General features: G+C 45.9%; 1 protein-coding gene across 1 annotated transcript in view; it reads right to left on the minus strand.

Annotated features, from left to right (window-relative positions):
* LOC135909271 (acetylcholinesterase-1-like) overlaps positions 1 to 15,026 on the minus strand; it is a 651,651-nt gene that overhangs the window by 202,113 nt on the left and 434,512 nt on the right. The gene's annotated exons all lie outside the window — the stretch shown is intronic.

Raw genomic sequence — 15,026 nt, forward strand, 5'->3', positions numbered from 1 at the left:
AAAGCATTCCAAACCTTGGCTCCTGAAAACTGCATCAATCTTTCACTGTAGATGTTATTATTCGGTGGCAGATTAAAGTTACTATGTGTGAGGTTTCTCGTCAGTCGAGAAGGACAGCGAAACAGGGAGGCATTGAAAGGTTGGTTATATATTACTATGTTATTTACACACAGCGCTATCTTTAAAGACCGCAAAAGATCAAAAGGAAGGATATTTAATAACTGGAAAATTGGTTTACTTGGTTCAGTATACTTGCTTTGTGTTATAATTCGGATAGCCCGTTTTTGTAATCGCCGGATAGGATCAAGGTAAGAGTTGTATGTTAAACCCCATGATTCTACACAGTATGTTAGATGACTGTTAATAAGGGCAAAATAAAGGGTACGCAGTGTATGTGTGTTAAAACAATCACGGGCCTGTAATAAGGCATAGCAGCCAGAAGCCAACTTTGAACAGATGGCGCTAATCTGATTTTTCCAGTGAAGATGTTCATCTAGAATGACACCAAGATACTTAAATGACCGTGTTCGCTCTAGTGAGTGGTCGTTAATGAAAATGTTAATTTGGAAGCTGTCAATGACTTTTGCTCGTGAGCTAAATACCATATATTTGGTTTTGCTTGAATTAATCGTAAGCTTGTAGGCTCGTAAGCTTGAAATTGCGCTGTAGCTCCGCCCCCCGTCGATATCCGCGCGCTGCTGCTGACACTGACAATGCGAGCGGAGACCGGAAACCGCGGTGTTGTGACGTCAACACTAGTGTTCCGTTCCTTCGCAGCCTCCGCGACCGTGCCTGACCATGCTTGTTTCTGCGTGCGCGCTATCGTAATCTGTTTCGATCGACCCTGCATTCCTTTGTTGGTGCGTCTGCGTGTATGTAGAGTGGTAGTCAACGTGCGCAGCATCAAATGAAGTGGTGGGCCGATCATGCCGGCTCTCTGTGCAGGCTACGGTTGCACGAACACCAGCGGCCGCGACGATGTTGTCTTCCATTACTTCCCACAAGACAAGTAGCTTTTAACGAAGTGGGAGGCTGCTGTAAAGCGAAAGAATTTCAAGCCCTCAAGAACAACAGTGCTGTGCTTCCAACCACTTCCGTGACGACGATTATCACCAGAATTTATCATTAATGCGTGTGTTGGGTTTGCCAGTCAAGTCGGCTCGTCTAAGGCCCGGCGCAGTGCCGTCAGTGTTTGCGTACACAATGAACTTGATACATTAGCAAGCACGTATACGGCCAGCCGTGCAATTCGGCCTGCGCAGTTGCTGTATATGGCCACAGAATGAGAGAGGACTACTTGCCACTAGCAGGCTTTCTAAGCGCAGCGCGAAAAGATCGGAGAAACGAAAACAAAGACGGCACGAGTGCGGACTGACTGATGATAACTGGTATTGGAAGGCCTCATGAATACACGAACTCGCCCAAACCTGGATCTTGATTTACTGCGAGCTCCTTCGTGTTAGCACGCTGAACGGAAGGTGCATGTTTATCTCCCGCCCTCGACGCAGGTTTCGTCGCAAAGCGCCGCGAATTTTCTATTTGCACGTGTGTTGTAAAACTGCCTGCATGCAGCTACCATAACGCAGTGCAAATGTAGAGTTTGCATGTGCTGGAAAGCCGGCGCACGCCAGGACGCAACGCTCCCCCTTTCTCTCGCGCATAGCGAGAAACCGACCGTCTCACACAGCCGAGGGAATTCGCCACCTTTACAACTTCGGTTACGAGTAGTGTGCGGACGGCGCACAGATGAAGCTCACTACACGTACTGCGTGAACCAGGAAGCTTTTTCACGCGTTTAAACCATCTTTGTAGATTGCCGACAGCTTGGACAGCGCACAAATGCCGACGATCGCATCCCCGCTTACGTTCCACGAGGAGGCATGCAGGAACACAGCACTACAGTTGTTTGACCTGAAACGAGCTCACTAGATCGGCGAAAGATCGGCGAGATCAATAGACCGCTTTGCAAAAAAACATACTCACCAAAGAGCATTTCCAACACGAGGAGATCCCAACACTTCGCTTTCGTTCGCGTCGAAAGCACTGCTCGCACCAGCATCGCTTGCTTCTTCGAGAGGCCGGCTCTTCGCAATCGGCTCGTACATGCAGGGAGTAACGCCGAACTCCTCAGAAAAAACGCAGTCTCTCCAAATTTTCCATTACCGTCTCAGAAAAACAGCACCAAACTACCTGGCACCGCGCTTCATGTGTAGCGGCAGCGGTCGGTTCGGACGAACACTAGTGTTGACGTCACGAGGCGCCCGACCAATCACAGGCGGAAACAAGACGCGCGAGCTGGGCGTGTCCGCTGCTGCACTTTTTCGTCGAAATAAAATATATTTGCGCTTTCTTTCGCTCAATTTCGATATGATATTCGAATTCGGAGGGTTGAAAACCATTATGTTCATATGTTCACTCACTTTTTCTGGAAAACCTTTCAGCTTCCCTTTAATACACTCGCACGTTGCGTAAAGGAGGGGGCGTGGCCGTATTTGCGAAAGATAAGTGGTCTGTATCAGAAATACCACTTTCCTTTTTCGCAAGCTGAAGTTGTTGCTCTGCGACTATGCTCATCTGGGATTTCATTAGCTCTTTTGTCTGTTTATCGGCCGCCTTGTTGCAATGTTCGCTTATTCTTATCAGAACTTGACACAGCACTGTCATACCTATCTCTTGACGAGAACGTTTGTGTGCTAGGCGATATTAACATCGACACCCTCCGCCCCACTCTGCCACCTGTTGCCAACTATCTCGATCTATTATCTAAATGGGGATTAGAGGGCATTGTACATCAAGCAACGCGTGAAGAATTTCCGTGTGGAAAGTTGGTTAAATCCGGCATTGACCATATTAATGATCGGTGCTCCAATTTTGCGATGCAGGCAGCTATTGTTGAAACCAAGGTCGCTGATCAGTATTTCGTCTGTTATCGTCTTGTAGAAAATGCCAGACCTTTGAAAGTCAACAGCATGAAAAAGGAAATTTGCATTGTTGGTCGTAAGCTCTTTGACGAATGCGTCACAAAGCATCACTGGCAGTCCATGTTATATGCACTCGCTCCAGCTGATTTATGCGACCATCTTGTTCAAATTCTCCGCAGTTATAGAAACAAATGCACCCGGTTTCTAAAAGTCATATTACGTCGCGAAGAGAACAAATGATTGTCGCCGCAAACATTAGCGGCAATTAAAGAAAAAGACCTTATGTGGGCCTAAGCTAAACGGGCTCCAAATAGTCCGGAGCTACTACTGAAATTTAAAACATTGTCACGAGTATGTTAACGCTGGTACGCTTGCTTGAGCGAGCGGAAGGAACACAGGAACGCAAGATGCAGCACACACGTAACATTCATTCAATAGGCTATTTTAGCAACAGGAACACACGGTAATATTCAACACATTGCACACGGCATGCGTCCTCCCTTACTAAGCTTTCCGCTCACACTACCGCGTTTACGAACGTCTGTGCGGCGATTGTCTATTCGCTGTCGTAGGAGCGCTTACAGTACCGGTACTGTTCGACGCGAGTATCGGCGTCCCCCGGTCTGTGGTCTGTCGATGCGATGTGGTCGTCGTCAGTCGCTGTTAGTGTCCGGCGTCACCGATGCCCCAGCCGACGTGACGACGGCACGGTCCCTGAGGCGCTGTCGCGCTCCGACAGAGCGGGGCTCGTGCCGGCTGGCGCTCCCGGTGCGCGCCGGCCCAGCTTGGTTCTCCGGACGGGATGGTGACTGGCTGTGGCCAGCCTCCGCGCGTCTACGTTCAGCGGCAGCAACGCTGACGTGTCCTAGCAGGTAGGTCCGGGCCAGCGGTGGTTCCAGGGACGTCGGACATCTGCTCGCCGAGGCTGGTACTCGGGCGGGACGTCGATGTGTCGCCTAAGATCTGGGGCAGGACCCAGACAGGCGATCTCCGGCCGTCTTCTCTTGGAATGCTGCGCCCGGTCCCCACGTCCTTCTCTGCGCGCGCCCCTTCTCCAAGATGGCGGCTCCACGCGCTCGCTCCGCTCTTTCTTCCTCGTCTTCTTTCCTTGTCCACGCTTGTCACTCCTGACAATGGCCCCTTTGTTTTCCGAGTTTTCGCTTCGCGAAAACTTCGCTCACTGCTCGTCACCGCTGGGTTTGCAGAGACACTGCACTTCCACTTCACCACACCACATATAACTTCACTGCGCCACTTCTTCACCCATCACTGCATTTCACCGCGCTTCACTGTACTACACCACATGTAACTTCACTGCGTCGTTTCTTCATTCACACATCACTACACTTCACCGCACTTCACTGCACCCACGCGCACATCACGTAAGCACGGATCTTCCTGCCGAGTCTTAACAATACATCAATGTCAATGACATCACCATTCGCAAAGCATTGTATCCCGCGAGTGTTTGAGAAAGACTCCTCAGAAGCTCTAAACACTACATGCATGCGCAGCAAGCTGTTCCCCAGTATACGAACATATTCACGAAGTGAACACGTAAACGAACATATTCTGCAAAGTCAGTGATGTCCTTCGTGTCACGTTCACTCACTTAATCCGCGTACTCCTGCCTACCGGTTGTTGTGTGACATCGATACAGCCAGACAGGAAGCTGTGCACTAGTCCTGACTCTCGACGCCGGCGCCTCATCGCGACATTGCCTCGAGTAGAATGATTTAGATGAAACCAGGAGTTGGGGCGGGACCCAGCCCTGCATGCCCGGGGCTTGTCAAAGTGGTCGGACACAGCGATGATGCGTCCATTGCTCTTCAATTCTTGAGTCCGTCTTTTCTCAAATACGCTCTGTTTAGACATCATGCTTGCTATCTTCACCTTCTGAGGCGTAATTTCTGTTGCTGGGATGTCTGCTTGGTAGGTGCTTTCAGCAACCAACTCTGTGATGACCATTCCGGAGTCCTTTTGAAATGGTTGCTCACTAATAGGCGTGGTCCCTAGAGGTACCTTTGATACCAATCCTTTTGATGTGGTTCTCTGGCATATGTCGCAAGATCGCACAAACCGTTTAATGTCACTTTGCATGCACGGCCAAAAAAATTGTTCTGATACTCGGCTGGTGGTCTTCCTTACTCCTTGATGACGAGACATTATAGTGTCGTGCGCCAGCTCGAGGACTGCTCTTCGTAAACTCACTGGCACTACTAGCTGTCGTGTTTCTCTTCCATCGTGAGTTCTGGCTATACGGTAAAGTAATTCTCCGACCTTCTCAAACTTATGTACGACCCGGCTCTTCTTATTCTGAATCCATTTCCCTAACATGTCAAAATAATGTCGCAGCGTACTGTCCGCTTCTTGCCTTTTCTTCATTTCTGTCGCAGTTATATCGATGCCGGTGCCTGAAGTATTCTTTATACCGACATCTCTCCTATCCTGGTTCCTTGTGCTTTTCTCTACTGACAATATGCTAGCTTCTCCGGTATACGGTTCCGAACTTCTTCCGTTGTCTCTGCCACTTGCTTCGGTGGATTCATGCTCCGTCCTACTTGTAATCTGGACATTGGGAAAACTCCAGAGGGGATCTGGATCATCCACTCTTCTGACTCCGGGCACATTCCCAAGAATGACGTCGTAAAGCGGTTCTTTGACGCACCGGGCTTCAATCCAACCGCAATAATAAGGCGACAAAAGCAACACACGAGCCATAGGCATGCGCCTTACTGTACCATCCGCCAATCGAACTGGTGCTTCTGTACCGGTGATATCTCTGTCCGACACCATGGATCGCCTTACCATAACAATGTTGGACCCAGTGTCTCTGAGTACAGACACTTTTCGTCCCTGCAGCATTCCCACTACTACTGGCATCGAGGTTTTCGGGTCTTCTGACCTCGGAACTGTCATGACAGCGCCTGCCTTGTCGCTGTACTCCGGCTCCATTTGCGTCCTGTCACCTTCGATGTGACTTTTGCTCGCAACAACACAGGCAGTCTTATTTTCTGAATTACCTCGGCAGGTTTGTATTGTATGTCCATGCCGTCCGCACCCATCGCACTTCAACGTCGAACTGCGAGTCCGACCCAAGGGACAATTCACAGCCCGATGCCCTATCCTGTCACACATAAAACATTTGATTGTACTTCGAGTCTGTTCTCTCTCATCTGGCGTCTTTTTATCTTCCTTCCCCTTTCCCAAATTCTTTTGGCCTTGGGCTTCTAAATAGCGGTCGGCGTGTTCAGATAGTTCAGCCACCGTCCTCAAGTTGCGTTCTTTCAGGAATATTGCCACGCCCTGATGACATGATGGTAGGAACTGTTCTGCAATCATGTTGTCCCTCAAGTCTTCAAATGTCTTCTCTACGTTAGCCATCTCCAACCAACGATCAAAGTAGTTGGAGATTCGAGCTGCGAATTGCTGGCCTGTCTCGTTATCGTGTGGCTTGGAGCTTCGGAATTTATCACGGAAACCTTCGGCCGTTAGTCTGAAGCGTTGTAGGAGAGCCTTTTTTACCTTGTCATAATCTAGTGCGTCAGTCGCTGACATCCGGCTGTACACGGCCAATGCTTCCCCCACGAGACACATACTCAATCCCGTCGCCCAGTCACTCTTCGGCCAGCCTTGTCCAGTTGCTATTCGCTCAAAACGCTGGATGTAGGCATCAAGGTCATCTCGCCTTTCGTCAAAAGGGGCGATAAGCTTTTGGGGACACACTGTCACTATTCTCTGAGGTAGCACGTCTGAACTATTTCCTGCCTCTTCTCCACTGTTACTCATGCGCAGCTGCAATTTCTTTTCTGTAAGCTCTTTTTCCAAAATCAAATTCCTATATGCACGCTCGTCCGCATCCTTCGCTCTCTCCTCAGCGGCCTTCGCTCTCTCCTCAGCTGCCTTCGCTCTCTCCTCAGCTGCCTTCGCTCTCTCCTCATCTTCCTTCGCAGCCTCTCGCGCCTCTGCGCGTTCTTCTCTTAATCGCTTTTGTTCCTCGTGATACAGTGCTATTATGGCCTCAGCCGACATGCCCGCGGCACTCCCAGCCGTCATCAAACGTTCAAGGTCCATTCCGCTGCTCAATACACCCCGAGGCACGTGACGAAGTTAAAGGGATCCTGGCAGGCTCGCCAATGTTGTCACGAGTATGTTAACGCCTGGTACGCTTGCTTGAGCGAGCGGAAGGAACACAGGAACGCAAGATGCAGCACACACGTAACATTCATTCAATAGGCTATTTTAGCAACAGGAACACACGGTAATATTCAACACATTGCACACGGCATGCGTCCTCCCTTACTAAGCTTTCCGCTCACACTACCGCGTTTACGAACGTCTGTGCGGCGATTGTCTATTCGCTGTCGTAGGAGCACTTACAGTACCGGTACTGTTCGACGCGAGTATCGGCGTCCCCCGGTCTGTGGTCTGTCGATGCGATGTGGTCGTCGTCAGTCGCTGTTAGTGTCCGGCGTCACCGATGCCCCAGCCGACGTGACGACGGCACGGTCCCTGAGGCGCTGTCGCGCTCCGACAGAGCGGGGCTCGTGCCGGCTGGCGCTCCCGGTGCGCGCCGGCCCAGCTTGGTTCTCCGGACGGGATGGTGACTGGCTGTGGCCAGCCTCCGCGCGTCTACGTTCAGCGGCAGCAACGCTGACGTGTCCTAGCAGGTAGGTCCGGGCCAGCGGTGGTTCCAGGGACGTCGGGCATCTGCTCGCCGAGGCTGGTACTCGGGCGGGACGTCGATGTGTCGCCTAAGATCTGGGGCAGGACCCAGACAGGCGATCTCCGGCCGTCTTCTCTTGGAATGCTGCGCCCGGTCCCCACGTCCTTCTCTGCGCGCGCCCCTTCTCCAAGATGGCGGCTCCACGCGCTCGCTCCGCTCTTTCTTCCTCGTCTTCTTTCCTTGTCCACGCTTGTCACTCCTGACAAACATGTAGAAATTAAGTGATTCCATGATTCGGCTAGCAAAGCGAAATCATATGCGCTAAAAATTCAAAGAAGCTCGCCCGGACATGAAAAAGACGTGGTCTCTTGCAAACGAATTAAGAGGTATATCCAAAGGTGGTGGCCGCCTGTTACCACTTGAGTCCCATTTTTCTGCAGACGGTGCAATTGTTTCAAATGAATTGAATACATACCTCTCGCACGTTTCTGGTACTGCCTAACCACACCCTGATCACTATACTTTAGGAAACAGCGTATACAAATCTGAGCACCTTCCTTCTCTATCAGAACTTGATCTCAGATCAATTCTTTTTAACCTAAAAGCTGGTAAATCACCGGGCGTTGATGGCATTTTTTGTGGACGAGTTGCGCAAAAAATTTCGATGCTGTTAAATATGTGCTGTTATCACTGCTGAGTCACATTTTAACCAGTGGTATTATACCTACAGAAATGAAAAAAAGGCCATAGGCGTACCGCTCTTCAAGAGTGGTGCACGAAATAGATGCGAAAATTATCGCCCAATTTCAATTGTGCCGTGTATCCCTGAAATAAGTCATGTCGAAGTACCTCGATGCCAGTAGCATTATTTCAAAGACGCAGTATGGTTTTGTCTCAGGCCGAGGCACACAGGCTCTCCTAGAGGATATTTCAGACATTATAAATTCAGCTTTTGATGCTAACCAGGTCGTATGTGCTCTTTTTTCTTGATGTTAGCAAAGCTTTCGACAGTGTTTGCCATAGTCTTTTGCTATGTAAACTTTCCTTGATGGGATTTCGTAGACCTTTCCTAAAACTACTCTCTAACTTTTTTAGAGGATAGAACACAGTTAGTCTCCAGTGGGCAGTACCGGAGTAATAAAACTTCAATAAAACCAGAGTACCTCAGGGATCAATATTAAGTCCACTTCTTTTTTCAATCTATATGTGAATGACCTCGCCACTGCTATCCCAACTTTTACGTTTTCAGTACGCAGACGACACAGCTATCTTGTCTAAAGCTCCCCGTTTTTCATGCAGTCTCCCATTTACATGATGCAACGATTAGCGTTATGAACTGGTTCACTAACAATGTCATTAACGTGAAAGTCTCGAAAACACAGCTTAAATGTTTCCATAAACCTTTGAGGAAAATCGGTTTAAATATTCCATTACTGGCACAGTCTTCATCTTGCTCCCCCTGCACCTGCTCACCCGTTCCATATGTTTCAACAGTGAAATACCTCGGCGTCTTCCTCGACAGTGACTTCGCATGGAATTCGCATCTGGCCCATATATGCTCAAGATTACGTGCAGTTTCAGGTACTATATACAATATCAGATATTACATGCCACTCTCCGTTCGTAAAATGGTTTTACAACTTCTGGGTTATGGTATGCTTCGCTATGGGGTTACGGTGTACGGTCACTGCGCGATTCGATGGAAAAATAGAGTCAACTCTATCCTTGAATCGATTCTGAAAATTATTGGTTATGATTTAGGATTAACTACCGGCACTGACCTTTTCAAAGCCTTAAGGTTGCCAGATTTTAACGCCCTTCGTTGTCTCCGGCCGAAAGACCGTTTTCGGGTGTCTCGCTGCTCTACCAAGTACGGTCAGCGCACTCGTAATTATTTCTTCCCTTCCTCTCTCAATAAACTACCAGCAAGTGCCTTTCGCGCGAAATCAAAGTATAAATTAAAACAAATTCTTCGTCGCATTAACTTATAATCCCTTCCGTTTATGTATAATAAAACCCTACATAACTTTATGGTACTGGAGCAAGTACATCAATTTATTTATTTCACTATACCCCTACTGATGTGTGTGAATAGAGCGTGAAAAGAGTACTTTTGTTTTCTTTCAGTGCCTTGTTCCCTGCAGATCTCATATGTATATTCCAGTCTCTTTTTTTATTCCTATTTCGATTGTTTTTTGTTGGGTGTTGTCAACAGGATAATTGATGGTTTTTAAGTATTACACAAACGCCTGATGTATGTTTTCTTGTTCTGTATTAAGAATGCTGGGTAATGTTACTTGCCAGCGTAGGCTACGTGGTTTGTTTTCATTTTGCCTCCTGATTGCTGTTTGTGTTTCTCTTATATGTCCGTTCCTGCTAACAATGTTTCTGCATATCTTGTTGTATCCACGATATCACATTGTGTCAAACGCTGTCTGTTGGCTCTGCCCCTCAAGCCCAATGCGGCTTTGGCAGGCCTATTATGTATTAGTGCTGGCGGAATTCCTGTGTCAATAAAGTGTATTATTATTATTATTATTATTATTATTATTATTATTATTATTATTATTATTATTATTATTATTATTATTATTATTATTATTATTATTATTCGCGGAAATGAATAAGCTGCGAATAGTGAACACCTTCTTCAAGAAGCGTAGCAACCACTTCGCAAGCTCTCCCAAGTAACAAAGGACGTACTAAAGAAACGACAAAGAATGAAGGTGTTCAACTCAAGAGATCAGATAGAATTCGCGGAACTGTCAAAACTGATCAACAAGAGAAAATAAGAGATATTCGAAATTATAACGGGAGAAACACTGAGGAAGCAGTAAAAATAGATACAGGGATACAACATTAAATCAGCCAGAAGGAAACTTGGGTAGAATAAGCGAAAACGTATGACTGAACGATAAGAAGGGTAGTATAATCAGCAATCTCGAAGATATAGTAAAAGCAGCAGACAAATTGTATACTGAGCTGTGCTGTACCCAGAGCAGCAACGATGCTTCCATTCGAAGTAGTAATGAACAAATTACAATGGCTCCTTCCATAATCTGAAAAAGCCCTAATGGTGAAATAAGAAATGAAATAGATTTCATACGTTCTGCCGATCCAGCGTAGTACAATATGTAGAAGTGTATGGGTAAAGTGCAGTGATCATCGGTTAGTGAGATGGAGGATTCACCTCAATTTGAAGAGGGAAAGAGTAAGATTGGTCAGGAGGAAACCGGCCCCAAACTAGACGCAGACTAGACTAGACAAACTAGACAAATTTAGGCTGATACTCGCAAATAAATTTAAAGCCTCAGAACAGAAAGATGATGACATAGAGGTAGCGAATGAAACGGTAACTAGGCTGGCATCAGAAGCAGCAAATTAAATGGGAAGTAAAGCGCCAAGGCCACCACTTGGCAAGCTCTCCTAAGTAACAAAGGACATAATAAAGAAACGACAAAGAATGAAGGTGTTCAACTCAAGAGATCAGATGGAATTCGCGGAACTGTCAAAACTGATCAACAAGAGAAAATAAGGGATGCTCGAAATTATAACGTGAGAAAGACCGAGGAAGCAGTAAAAATGGATACAGCATCAAATCAGTGAGAAGGACACTTGGGATAGGAGAAGCCAAAATGTATGCACTGAAAGATAAGAAGGGTAGTAATATCAGCAATCTCGAAGATATAGTAAAAGCAGCAGACGAATTGTATACTGACCTGTGCTGTACCCAGAGCAGCAACGATGCCTCCACTCGAAGTAGTAATGAACAAGTTACGATGGCTCCTTCCATAACTAGCGATGAAGTTAGAAGTACCTTGCAAGACATGAAACGGGGAAAAGTGGCAGGAGAAGATGGAATAACAGTCAATTTAATCAAAGATGGAGGAGACATAATGCGTGAAAAACTGGCGGCCCTTTATACGAACTATGTATCGACTTCAAGGGTCCCAGAGAATTGGAAGAATGCCAACATTATACTAATCCACAAAAAGGGAGACGTGAGAGAAGTGAAAAATTATAGGCTCATTAGTTCACTTCCGGTGTTATATAAAATATTCACCAAGCTAATTTTCAATAGAATAAGGACAACACTGGACTTCAGCCAACCAAGGGAACAGGCTGGCTTCAGGAAGGGATACTCTATAATTGATCACATCCATGGCATTCATCAGGTAATCGAGAAATCGGCAGTATACAATCAGCTTTTCTTTATGGCTTTCGTAGATTTCGAAAAGGCATTTGATTCAGTAGAGATACCAGCAGTCATAGAGGAATTGCGTAATCAAGGCGTTCAAGACACTTAGGTGATTATCTTGGAAAATATGTACAGAAATTCCATAGCTACTTTACTTCTCCACAAGAAAAGTAGGAAGATACCTCAATGAAAGGAGTCATACAAGGAGGCACAATCTCTGTAATGCTATTCACTGCATGCTTAGATTCAAACTACTAAGCTGGGAAGGCTTAGGAGTGAGGACCAACTCCGAATATCTCAGCAACCTTCGGTTTGCAGATAACATTGTCCTGTTCAGCAACACTGGAACACTGGGGACTAGTTACAACAAATGATTAAGTACCCTAACAGAGAGAGTGTAAAAGTGGAGTTGAAGATTAATATGCAGAAGACAAAGATAATGATCAATAGCTGGGCGAGGGAACAAAAGTTCAGGACCGCCAGTCAGCTTCTAGAATCTGTGAAGGAGTACGTTTACCTGGGTCAATTACTCACTACGGACCCTTATCCTAAGGAGGAAACGACAGAAGAATAAAAAGGGTTGGAGCGCATACGGTAGACATTGTCAGCACCCGTGTGGCAGCTTACCATTATCATTCAAAAAAAGGTGATACGATCAGTGCATTTTATCGGTACTGACATATGGGGTAGAAACTTGGAGACTGACAAAGAAGCTTGAGAACAAGAACCGCGCAAAGAGCGGTGGAACGAAGAATGTTAGAGGTAAAGTTAAGAGAAACAAAAAGAGCGATGTGGATCAGAGACCAAACGGGGATAGCCAATATTCTAATTGACATTATGAGAAAAAAATGAAGCTGTGTGGGTCATGTAATGCTTAGGTTACAAAGCCGGTGGACCATTAGATTTACAGAATGGGTGCCAAGAGAAGGGAAGTGCTGTCCAGGATGGCAGAAGTCTAGGTGGCGTGACGAAATGAGGAAATTCGTTATCAGTGTGTTCAATGGGGCTCATTGGTTCATGAAGAGTTGACTGTTGGGCTAATTGGTCGTCCATATTTGAAGTAGTTACTTAGCGCGAATAAAACCACGGAAACAAGAAAGACGGACAAGGACAAGCGCTTGTCCTTGTCCGTCTTTCTTGTTTCCGTGGTTTTATTCGCGCTAAGTTACTACTTCAAATATGGTTAGTTCATCTTTAGAATAAAAACAGGAACAGCGCAACACAGGACGAACGAGTAAGGAGCACAGGCCCCGTGCTCTTTAGTCGATCGTCCTGTGTTGCGCTGTTCTTGTTTTTATTCTGAGGAAATTCGCAGGTGCCAATTAGAATCGGTTGGCGCAGAACACGGGTAATTGGAGAGCGCAGGGAGGTGTTGTCGCCGTGCAGTGGACATAACATGTTATTATTATTATTATTATTATTATTATTATTATTATTATTATTATTATTATTATTATTATTATTATTATTATTATTATTATTATTATTATGACAGAGTGTTCTGCAAGCTATACCCGCATTTTGTATCTTTAGATTAAAACTGAAACATTGACACAACTTAACATCGCGTCACAAGGCCGTGCAAATGCTACTGCGCATCTTGAGATAATCATTATCATCATCATCATCGTCATCGTCATCATTTATTGACCCTCAAGGACCCTTAACAGGGCATTACATAAGGGGGGGGAGGAACAGTATTGAAATAACATATAATGGAGCGAATGCTATTCAACAATGACCCAACTACGTTACAAATACAAAGCGCGCAAGCACACGCACACGCACACAAAAAGAAGGATACAGTAGAGCAGTGGAAAACACAAGGCAAAAATAAAAAGGTAAAACACACATCCTTCCATAGAAGGATGGGATGGAACAATTAATTAGGAATAACCTAACAAGCGAAGAGATACTTTGTAATAAGAGACTGACACCTAATCGGACATTGAAATACAGATCAAAATATACAAAGCATCATGTAAATCAATATCTTCTATTGGACAACGCCTCTAACGTAAAAATGGTGCGAGAAAACAAAAAAAAATCCGTAGTTCAAGTTATTTAACAAAGAGCTCAGTTAAGGACTGCCTGAATTTTTCTGGATTACTCTCAAGAGCAACTGCGCCGCGGGAAGGCGATTACAGCCTTCAATGGCTGCGGTATGAAAAGAATTGTTGAATGCAAGAGTCGAACCATTAAGGCGTTGGACGCTGTTGTAGTTGAACAGGCGGTGAGAATTCGAGCAGGTGGCAGAAACAGCGTACCATGCAGGTTAGAAAAGTTGTGATATAGCTTATGGAACAGGCTGAGACGTGAGATTCTGCGTCTTACTGCTAAAGGGGTTAGTTCAAGAGTTGATTTAATGTGGGTTACGCTGACCTGTGTATTATAGTTTGATGAAATGAATCGGGCAGCACGATCGACCGGCTTATGCGAACACCTGTGATTGGAACGCCTTTTCTGTTACCTGTTCTCTTTCTTTTTTTTCTTTTTTTCTCCTTGGCTCTTTGCCGTCTTTACAACCCCGGTAGCCCTCACCCCAATATGGGGTAACAAACCGGAAACTCGCATCTGTTTAACCTCCCTGCCCTTTCTCTCTCTCTCTCTCTTTCTAGAATGATATGTGCGTACATTCCATTTTCAGAACTGACATTTTTTTTTGTGAAACGTAGCAAAACGTATGTGAAACGTAGTAGCCCACAGAATTATTAGGTCATAATCATTCTCCTTTATTTTTCCTTTATGAAAGAGAAAGGCCCGGAACTACAATGTCCGGACTGTTTTATATTACTATTGGTGATTGCTTTGGGGAAGATGAAAATACTCAGAATGAATCGGGAAGAATTTGTTTTTGCAACTCCTAAGCGAAAATGACCGTACTTTAGTGGTGATATGAAGTATGAAATATTATGGGCATTAAGTGCTGTACTCAATAAGTAGGCCCTTTTCAACGAACTAAAGCAGGAGGGTATGGAGGAGCACGTTCTTGGCTTCATGTGGATACAGACTTGCGGAAATTGCCGGCAACTGCTCCGTCCCAGTGCCTCTTTTCAGCAGTAGTTAAGAAACCTAAAGCAAAATGGCAAGGTGGGCAAGTTGGTTAGGATTCGTTAGAACTTGTGCAACAGCGCAAACAAACAGGAACAAAAGGAACAGTAAACAATAGCCCGACACTGACTCTGAGCCGATTTTTAAACACGCGTTTTATTTGCGAATCGTTTCGGGCTTTCCTGGCAGT

This window comes from Dermacentor albipictus, chromosome 1 (assembly GCF_038994185.2).
Source record: "Dermacentor albipictus isolate Rhodes 1998 colony chromosome 1, USDA_Dalb.pri_finalv2, whole genome shotgun sequence".
Taxonomy (NCBI): domain Eukaryota; kingdom Metazoa; phylum Arthropoda; class Arachnida; order Ixodida; family Ixodidae; genus Dermacentor; species Dermacentor albipictus.